Raw genomic sequence first — 9,211 nt, 5'->3', positions numbered from 1 at the left:
TTTTGTTTAACCGAATGATGATGTGTTTCTTTAGTTACTGATCTTATTTTGCAGTGTTATAAGAAATGGAAGCATGAAAAAAACTTAATAGAAGAAAGCCGAGAGTTTCTAGAAGATTACAATCAAGAGCCACATCTTTGAATAAGTGTGTGGTAACTACCTGATGACGAGATGAGTTTGAAGAATTTTACAGAAAGAAAAGGGTCGATATATTTCAACCGGTAACTGCCTAACATATATAGGTGCTGGCCTACCCTTCGGTATCTTTCAACCGGTAATTGCGTAGAATATATGGGTGTTGGCCTTCCCCTTCGGTATATTTCAACTGGTAACCGATGACTATTTCACCCCTACCACTACCATATAATATCCTATCATATACACAAAAATCACATACTGCCTAGCATATCTGGGTGCTGACCTACCCCTTCGGTCCTTTTGACCGGTACCAGGGACTATTTCACCCCTACTTCTACCATATAACATGCTAGCTCATAAAGACATAAGTCATATACTGCCTAGCTTATCAGGGTGTTGGCATACCCCTTCGACCCTATCAACCGGTATTGGGGTCTATCCTACCCCCTTATACCACTATCACATAATATCGTAACATACTAACATATAAAGCATAACAGAAAGTGACATACCATATAATTATCACAAAGACAATCATCTCTACTGTAATGCCCGTAGATCCGGACTAGTCAATTTAGAGATAATAGGGGTCGAAAACGACTTTTCGACAAAAGATCATTTAGAATAAATAATCTTAACCAAGTTGTAGAATATGTCTCAAGGGTTCCGTACATATAAAAAACGATCCGAGTTATAACGAAGAAGTTACGGCCCGTCGAAGTTTACGGCAAAACCGGCACGACACCGGGAAGCGTAAATAGTAAATTTACGATGGAGCGACTTTTAGCCTTAGCAATCTAAGAAAAAGTTGTATTATATGTTAAACCGAGAACATACAAAAAAAGAACGCCCAAATCTGACTTCGTATGAGGAAGTTATGAATTTTCTAAGATTTGACTTATCAGTGCACGACCCGAAACTCGATTTTTTGTTCGAGTGGTTTTTGGCTTATGCGGCCTAAATGAGAGTTGAAGATCTCATTAATAGGAACTCAAAGGTGAAAATACAGACGAAAACGGAGTCCGTATGAAGGAGTTACGAATTCTTCGCGGTCATTTAATAATCTAAACGCCTCCTACTATTAAATTTGAGATCGGTCGAGAATTAGCCGATAGAGTCAAAATGAAAGTTGTAGATATTGATTTTACCTACGCGTTGAAAAAAATAACATCGAAAACGGAGCTCGTATGCGAGAGTTATGATTTTTCTAAGTTTGAAGGCTGATACGGGATAGGGGTGACGTGGCACCACCAGAATTGGACACGTGACACCACCGGAAGGCTGCCACATGCCCCAACTCGGCGAGTAGGTCCTCCTTCTTGGCGAGTCCATCAGTCAGCACGCCTATAAATAGAGGTGTCGGGTCTTGTTATTTCTTCACACCTCTCAAGCCTTCTTTCTCTCTCTACACACTCTCTCTAAGCTCCCGTAAGCTCCCTAAAGTCTAGGTAAACCCCCTAGCACCCGAAGGAAGCCCCGAGGCTCACAGATTCTCGAGAAAAGAGCCTTTCCGCTCGGGAACGCTGCTCCGACGAAGCCCAGTTTTCGAGAAAACCCGTTGTAAGTGAGTTATGCCTAACCTATCTTTAGTATATCTTATGTTTTAATATAGTAAAGTTATTAGGTTTTGTCGAAGGAAATTGTTTTAAGAGTAACGAAGCGTTGTCCGAGTACCGAGTCACCATCTTATCAAGTGAGTGCATAGTTACTTTCATCTTACACATATATATGAAGTATTTTATATAAATTACGTGCTATGTGTGCATATTATCTGAGTACTTGTTGTTTATGCTAGATGAACAATTTTATACATGTTTTAAATGATTTAAACTGTATATGTATTTTATATCTGCAATAATGTTGGGGTAAAACATGGCTAGATGTAATAGATGGAATATGAGTTGAGAGGTGTTATAGACCACGAGGTGAGGGTGTGAGGTGGACGATGTGAGAAGCCTTTCCTAGATGATGTCCCTGTCATTCAACAGAGTATGGATGACAACCACATACTATTCTAGACAGTCCAGTCGAACACTAGCAGGCTCGCAACACGTAGTTGTTGTGAACGATGTCTTCACCCGGTGTACTCTAAACCTTGGTGTCCATGCAGACATGGTGCCTAACCCTTGGTGATCATGCAGACTTGATGCCTAAACCTTGGTGATCATGCAAACTTGATGCCTAAACCTTGGTGATCATGCAAACTTGATACCTAAGCCTTGGTGATCATGAAGACTTGATGCCTAAACCCTGGCGCCTATGCAGACTTAGTGCCTAAACCCTGGCGACTATGCAGACTTAGTGCCTAAGCCCTGGTGACTATGCAACCTTAGTGCCCGTTGTGTAAACCGTAGCAACGATGAAATTTGTGCCGATTCCTTAGGATGATCCTTAGGAATGAATGAACGAGGAATAACTGATTCTTAGGGTAGATCCTTAAGACTAAAGAAGATAATGGGGATGGGTAATTGGGTTGATTGTTTGATTGTTTAAACATAAAAATTATATTATTGTGGGTTGAAAACCCTATGTACTCACCAGGTTTCCCAACCTGACCCACTCAGCTTATTTATATCACAGGTGTCGATATGAAGTGACATTACACTGAGAGATTAAGGAGATATAGATCACTAGTGTATATGAATGTTAGTTCTGTTTATGCTTATGTTTTTGTATTGACGATGACATCCCAAATATTTTAAAATGAATAAAATACGTTTATTCGGAAATGCTTTGATAACGTATTTATCGTGTTTTCTGGGAATAAATTCCACAACGTTTTTATTAAAATAGATACTCTGATTTTTATAAAGCATAAACAAAACCGGTCTTTTCTGCCCGTGAAAATGGGGATGTTACATCTACTATAACTCTTACTAGTGGGCCGATATTGTCACAACTAGGAATTTTGATGCCTTGTAAACATTGAACAATGATAACAAATGTGAACCAACAATGTGGAAGCATGTAGGATGCTTATTCGATAACAACAGAATTTCAATCAAACACTTCATACAAGCACTGCAGATAGTCACCAAATAATTGGAAACCCTAGAAATCCCGATTTAAGTCCATTATGGACTAGGATTTCCTTATTGGGCCCAATGGGCCAATAAGCTTCCAATTTGACTATCTTGGGCTTAGAACTCTTAAATGGGCTCTAATTTGACCCAATTCCATATATTTAAAATATTTTGGGCCACATTGGGCCTAGAATGAAATAAAATACCTAAATGGACCTTATTGGGCCATAACTAACCTAATTAGCCCTAATAAGCCATAAAAATCATTTCTTGATTTACTTTGGGCCAAAAGCTATCTAATTGAACCATAATATGGGCTTAAGCACTCAAGGCCCAATTTTCTTTCTTCCTTCCTCCTTCTCTCAGCCCAACTACACAAAATGGAGAGGAAGAGTTGACTTTTAAGGTTGCCACCTCATTAATACACCACATACTTCCATGCAAGGACCAACATGCATCTAGGATAGTCACCTTAACTCTCTCTCTCTCTCTCTCTTCTTCTTCTTGATTCTCGGCCGAGAGGAGACACACACACACACTCATAAAATTCATTCCAACTCTTTCCAAATTCCCTCAAGAACACTTGCACTCATTCTTCACAATTTAGTGATCTAGAGCTTTTTAAGGAGTTTCTTCCACAAAAATCATCATTCAAGGTAAGTTGGAGCTTAAATCTATGATCTAACTCACTTCTTTTCATCAAAAATCACCTCTTAATCCATTCAAATTCATGATCTTGCATCTTAGAAACCCTCTAAGTTCAAGATCAACAAAGGAGGGCTTGCTAGGGCCAAAAGTAACATCAAACTTCTTTCAATCTTCTTCAAAACCGAAATCACAACTCAAGGTGAGTTTCATACCCCCTTCTTTTTGGTTTTTATGAGTTTTATGGGGGAGAATACAAGTAAATGTGTAGATCTATGTGTAAATGTATGCTATGTGTGATTTGATGCATGTATGTGTGTGATATCATGTGTTTTGTGATGAATATGTTATCCAAAAAGTGTGTAAAAACCGAGATCTAAAACATGAGGAAGGAAATAAACCTAACTTAAACTATTTTACACTAATCAAGTCAAGAAAAATAGTTTATATGGGTAGGATGAACATACTTGAACATAAAACCCATTTTTGGGCTTAAATTGTCAAAAATACAAAACTTAGGGTCCAAACCGACAAATTATAGTTTATGGAGGGTCAAAAGGGTCCAAAAAGTTTCTATAATAATTTTTCTAAACAACGACATTTTTGAGGGACTTAAAATGTAAAATTTGAACTTAATGGGCTAGATTTGGGCTTTTCGGCCCAATAAGCCTCAAATTGCGAAATTTACAAGTTTGAGGGGCTGGAAATGTAACTCTCTGTAAAACAGGGGATTTGAAGTGTAATAAAACTATTTCAAATGTCAAAAATGTTTTTCAAATTCAAAAAGGATCAAAAATGTAAAAATTTTATATTTTGGGCCAAAACTGTAAAAGTTGCAAAATTGGGGGTTTTAACCGAGAAAACATCATTATGGAAGGGCTAAAGCTGTTTACAAAATAAAATTTGGGTTAAAAAATGTCTTTTCAACAAGTTTATGATACAAAAGTGTTCAAAAATGTTCTAAGGAATAAAAATGAAATTATTTTATATAAAGGACTAAAAGTGTTATTTTTATAAAAGAAAGGTTGAGAAAAGGTAAAAATCTTACTTTTAAACAAATTAATTCATTAAGACAAAATACAAGATCCACGACTACCGACGAAACTAAAAAACAAATACACTCTCAACAACAAATATCGTTACAAAACGAATTGATAATAAAACAAAAATCAATAACCCAAGTAATTCGTTAAACACGCGATAACTATGGTGAGTCAACATACAAACTTTGGGCTTGAAAGTTCCAAATTGTGCTTGTTGGGTCTTGTTAGCGCAATAACATGATCTTTGGGCCCGAAGGGAACGCGCTTACGTGTTAGTGGGCCTCATATGACCCAATTCCATGTAAAAGGACTTTCAATAGCTCTATTGTGCTATTGGGCCCTAGTGGTCCATTAGTACTACTAGTGAGGTCGAGAAGTCAAATGCGAGCTGGACCAAGTGTCTTTCTCATTCCCAATAACCCGGAATAACTCATGGAAGCAAGAGTGGGCTTTGTACCCTCCTTTCTCCTCGGTTGACGGGCTTATGAGAATTCGAGTAATCAGATTCGTGGCGTTAATCAAGAGAAGTCAGGGTGGTTGGATTAGGTGAGTAATACGGACGACGCCTTAAGGATCGTTCGTAACTTGTAGTTATAAACTAGTCATTTTTATTAACGCGTGATTGTAACAACTCACAAACCTTAATTAATCCAATGTCACCTGGGTAATCAATAACAATCGTCGTATCAGTATAACAATAAACAAGTCATGTAATTTACGTATTGGGAAAACATCGGGTTTTCCCGGGAAGTTCAACATTTTCACCTATGTGATGTATACAAAGTTCAACAATTACACATGTTTTAAAAATCGACAAGCATATTTACGGATCTTCACACTTTTTATAAACAAATATTCTTTTCAGAAAATATCGGATTTTCTGGGTTTTACAAACTACACCAAACTATTTTGCTACAACATTACTTATGAACTCACCAACATTTCATATGTTGACATTTTTCAAAATAACTTGTATTCTCAGGTAACAGGTAAGCCGAAGAATAAGCACCAAGTTATGTCATGGTGTTTTGCTTAGATTACCTATCAAACGGTTTATGTTATGAAATTGTAATGACTGAAAACAATGTAATAGATGTAAACAATATCAGTAGTAAGCAAAAGTAAACAATAGACGTAAATACAATGTAAGCAAAAGGAAGCAGGAGAAGCGGTTGAGAGCTCGAGAATGGAACAAAGAAGAAAAACACTAAAAATAACACCTAATCGGCGAGTAGGGTCGACTACTCGGCGAGTCCACACAAATATTCGAGAAGATAAAGGCTCGGGGACCCAGAGACTTATCGCATACGGGGACTGAGAGATGGACTCGACGAGTCGACACCTGACTCGACGAGTCATTTCGCATATATAAAGATAACTTCTCATAACGATGGGAGAGAATTCTGGAACGATTCATAAGAGGTTAGCTGCGATTAAAGAGTCAGAAAAACCCTAGAGGACGAAGATACAAGCTAGAATTCAATTCCAAAGGAGATTTGAGGCAAATTTCATCATTCTACTTAATCTTTTGTTTTTCATTATGGTTAAACAATTAGAATCTGTTTGTTTGCTGTTACTTACTTCAGTTATGAGCTAAAACTCTTAAACTTCTGTTTGGGGATACGAAATTGATACTATGGTTTGATTATTGGTAGAATTAACTTAAAGTTGGTGATTTTTGTTATTTTAGCTTGCTAAAGAAACTTGTGTGTGAATGATAATTAATTTTCTGTTAATAGGAAGGTAATTGAATAGCATGAACATCTATTAATTATCAACCTCATATGCTATGTGACCACTTTGTCATATGTCTAGGATTAATGAACATGAAACTAAAATTAATAAGAAAATTGAGTAAATTCATGTGTGAGCTTGTGTGATGACCATCAACAAGAAGTTAATTAAAGGACCAAATTAGTTAACTATTGCAAGTCTAAATTAACCCGAATAAATAACCTAGTGAATTGAATTAAATTAGACAACTGGCCACTGTTTAAGTTAGTTTATTTGCTAAGGATTAGTGTAGTGAACGTGAATCTAATCAATTGAATCGGTAACCAACAAAAGAGTTAATCCATTGCACCATTACCTTGAAATCAACCATATGATCAATTGAGTTGAACTAAACATAAGTTCCCTCCCATTATTGAATCTAGTTAATTCTTTGTTTTTCTAAGTTTTAGATTAAGTAATAGTTAGTAAGTTTTCTAGTCTTGTAGAACTAGAGAAAACCCCCTACTTATTAATTAATTTAGATAGAGTTAGTTTTTAGTTTTAATGTGTCGTTCCTTGTGTTCGATACCCTACTTATTCAACTATACCACAATTGATAGGTCCACTGCCTTTATGTGTTTATAATTAAAAGTAGGTTTAAAACTAAGTGAGTTCGCACACATCAAGTTTTTGGCGCCGTTGTCGGGGAACGGTTCTAAAATTAACATTAAATTCTAATTTAGTCGATCCTTTGTGTGGGATTTATCTTACACAAAGTTATTTAAAAGGTAATTTAGTAAGTAGTATAAGTTTTGATAAAAATCCATTTTTAAAGTAAGTAGAAATTTTTTTCTGTGTTTTGCCTTGAACTCGCCGAGTGCACTCATGCCGACTCGGCGAGTACATCGCTGTTACAGTTTTAATTTTTTATTTTATTTTTGTTCTTTTTACGCGTCTTCTGTTTTGTTCACAGTTGTTTCATGACCCGAGGATCTGATACACCTCTGGCCCCTCCTCTTGAAGACCCGGAATCCGCACTAAGGAGGAGCAAAGGCAAAACCGTTGGAGAATCCGCTTCTTCAAAGAACTCGCCACTCAAAAACCTCAAGTCCGTTTTCAGCAAGAAGAGGAGCAGCAAATCAGGAGCATCCAGTGCCTCTTTGACAATCAAAGACCCAATTCAAGAAGACACCGAGTACGAGACCGAGGAAGAAGAAGAACCCACATACGAGCACGAATCCGAGTTTGAAGACGATTTAGCTCTCACTATGGCTAATATTGATGAAGTCCCCATGGGGGAATGGAAGAAGAGGATGCACGATGACACCGGCCCAGGACTTGTGCAGACCGCAATTCCCGCAACCGCTACTTTCGAACTAAAAGGCCATATTCTCGCTCAACTCAAGGAGATTCCTTTTTATGTGAAGGATCACGAAGACGCCTATAAGCACTTGGACGAAGTGATGATGTGGGTGACTACTTCAACGTAACGAATGTTCCACGCGAGACCCAACTTCTTCGCATGCTTCCAGTCACGTTCAAGGGTGCTGCAAAGGATCGGCTAAAGTCACTTCCTCCCGGATCGGTCACCACATGGGCCAAGATGAAAGAAGAGTTCATAGACCACTTTTGCTCGCCCTCCAAAATAGCCAAGCTAAAGAAAGTCATTGCCAACTTCGAGCAACAACCCGAAGAATCTATTTATGAAGCTTGGGAAAGGTACAAGAGCTTGCTTAGAAATTGCCCACACCATGACCTCAATAGCCAACAAGAGGTCTCCATTTTCTATGATGGAGTCAATGTCACCACAAGGCAATTGCTCGATTCACAAGGACCGCTCATGAAGAAGGCGCCCCTGGTAATCAAGGAATTAATTGAAGAATTCTCTAAGAATTCTATAGAATACCATAATCCAAGAAATGAAGTAAGTCGGGGGGTAGTGAACTCGGCAAATGATAGCATGGCGGCGGTGATAGCTAAGCTCGATAGTCTAGATAGAAGGATGACAAAAATGGATCAAACAATCCATGCTATTCGGGTTGGATGTGAGAGTTGTAGAGGGCCCCATCTCACAGAGGATTGTGATTTGGATGAAAATGGAAACAAGAAGGCTCAAGTGTTCTACTCAAGTGGCGATAGATATGACGAGAATTGGCGGAAACCGAAGAAGGAATGGCTCCCATACGAAGAATACAAGAAGGCTAAGGAGGAGAAATACAAGCAGAAGGAGAGGGGATTTTATCAAAAGGAAGAACCGGTAATGGAAAAGAAACCAGATTTAGAAGAATTGTTCACTAGATTCGTAGTCGCGTCCGAAAAGAGACGCAATGATCACGATGCTGCAATACACGAAACCAGAAATATGCTAAGGAATCAGCAGGCAACCATTCTCAACATTGAGAAACAGCTGGGACAACTTGCACACCAAGTGAACGAAAGAAGATCGGGTCAACTTCCAAGTAACACAGAAACCAATCCGAGAATGGAGAATGTGAGTGCAGTGACTTCCAGAAGTGAAAAAATTTTCACACATGCACAGAGGATCTCCAATAGGAAGGAGAAAAGGCAGAAGAGTCGGCTCCAGCTAAGCCCGACCAGACTTGCCGAGTCCCTCTTATGGACTCGACGAGTCCATGCGTTAATGACATA

General features: G+C 38.2%; 1 non-coding gene across 1 annotated transcript; it reads right to left on the bottom strand.

Annotated features, from left to right (window-relative positions):
• Positions 1-8,213: 8,213 nt before the first annotated feature.
• On the bottom strand, positions 8,214-8,320 carry LOC145077288 (small nucleolar RNA R71). The gene has a single exon (XR_013693069.1). It is a non-coding gene; the product is annotated as a small nucleolar RNA R71 (small nucleolar RNA).
• Between the last annotated feature and the right edge of the window lie 891 nt (positions 8,321-9,211).

Source organism: Lactuca serriola, chromosome 9, assembly GCF_051521515.1.
Source record: "Lactuca serriola cultivar US96UC23 chromosome 9, Lser_US96UC23_V15, whole genome shotgun sequence".
Taxonomy (NCBI): domain Eukaryota; kingdom Viridiplantae; phylum Streptophyta; class Magnoliopsida; order Asterales; family Asteraceae; genus Lactuca; species Lactuca serriola.
This window is presented reverse-complemented; position numbering and strand designations above follow the sequence as displayed.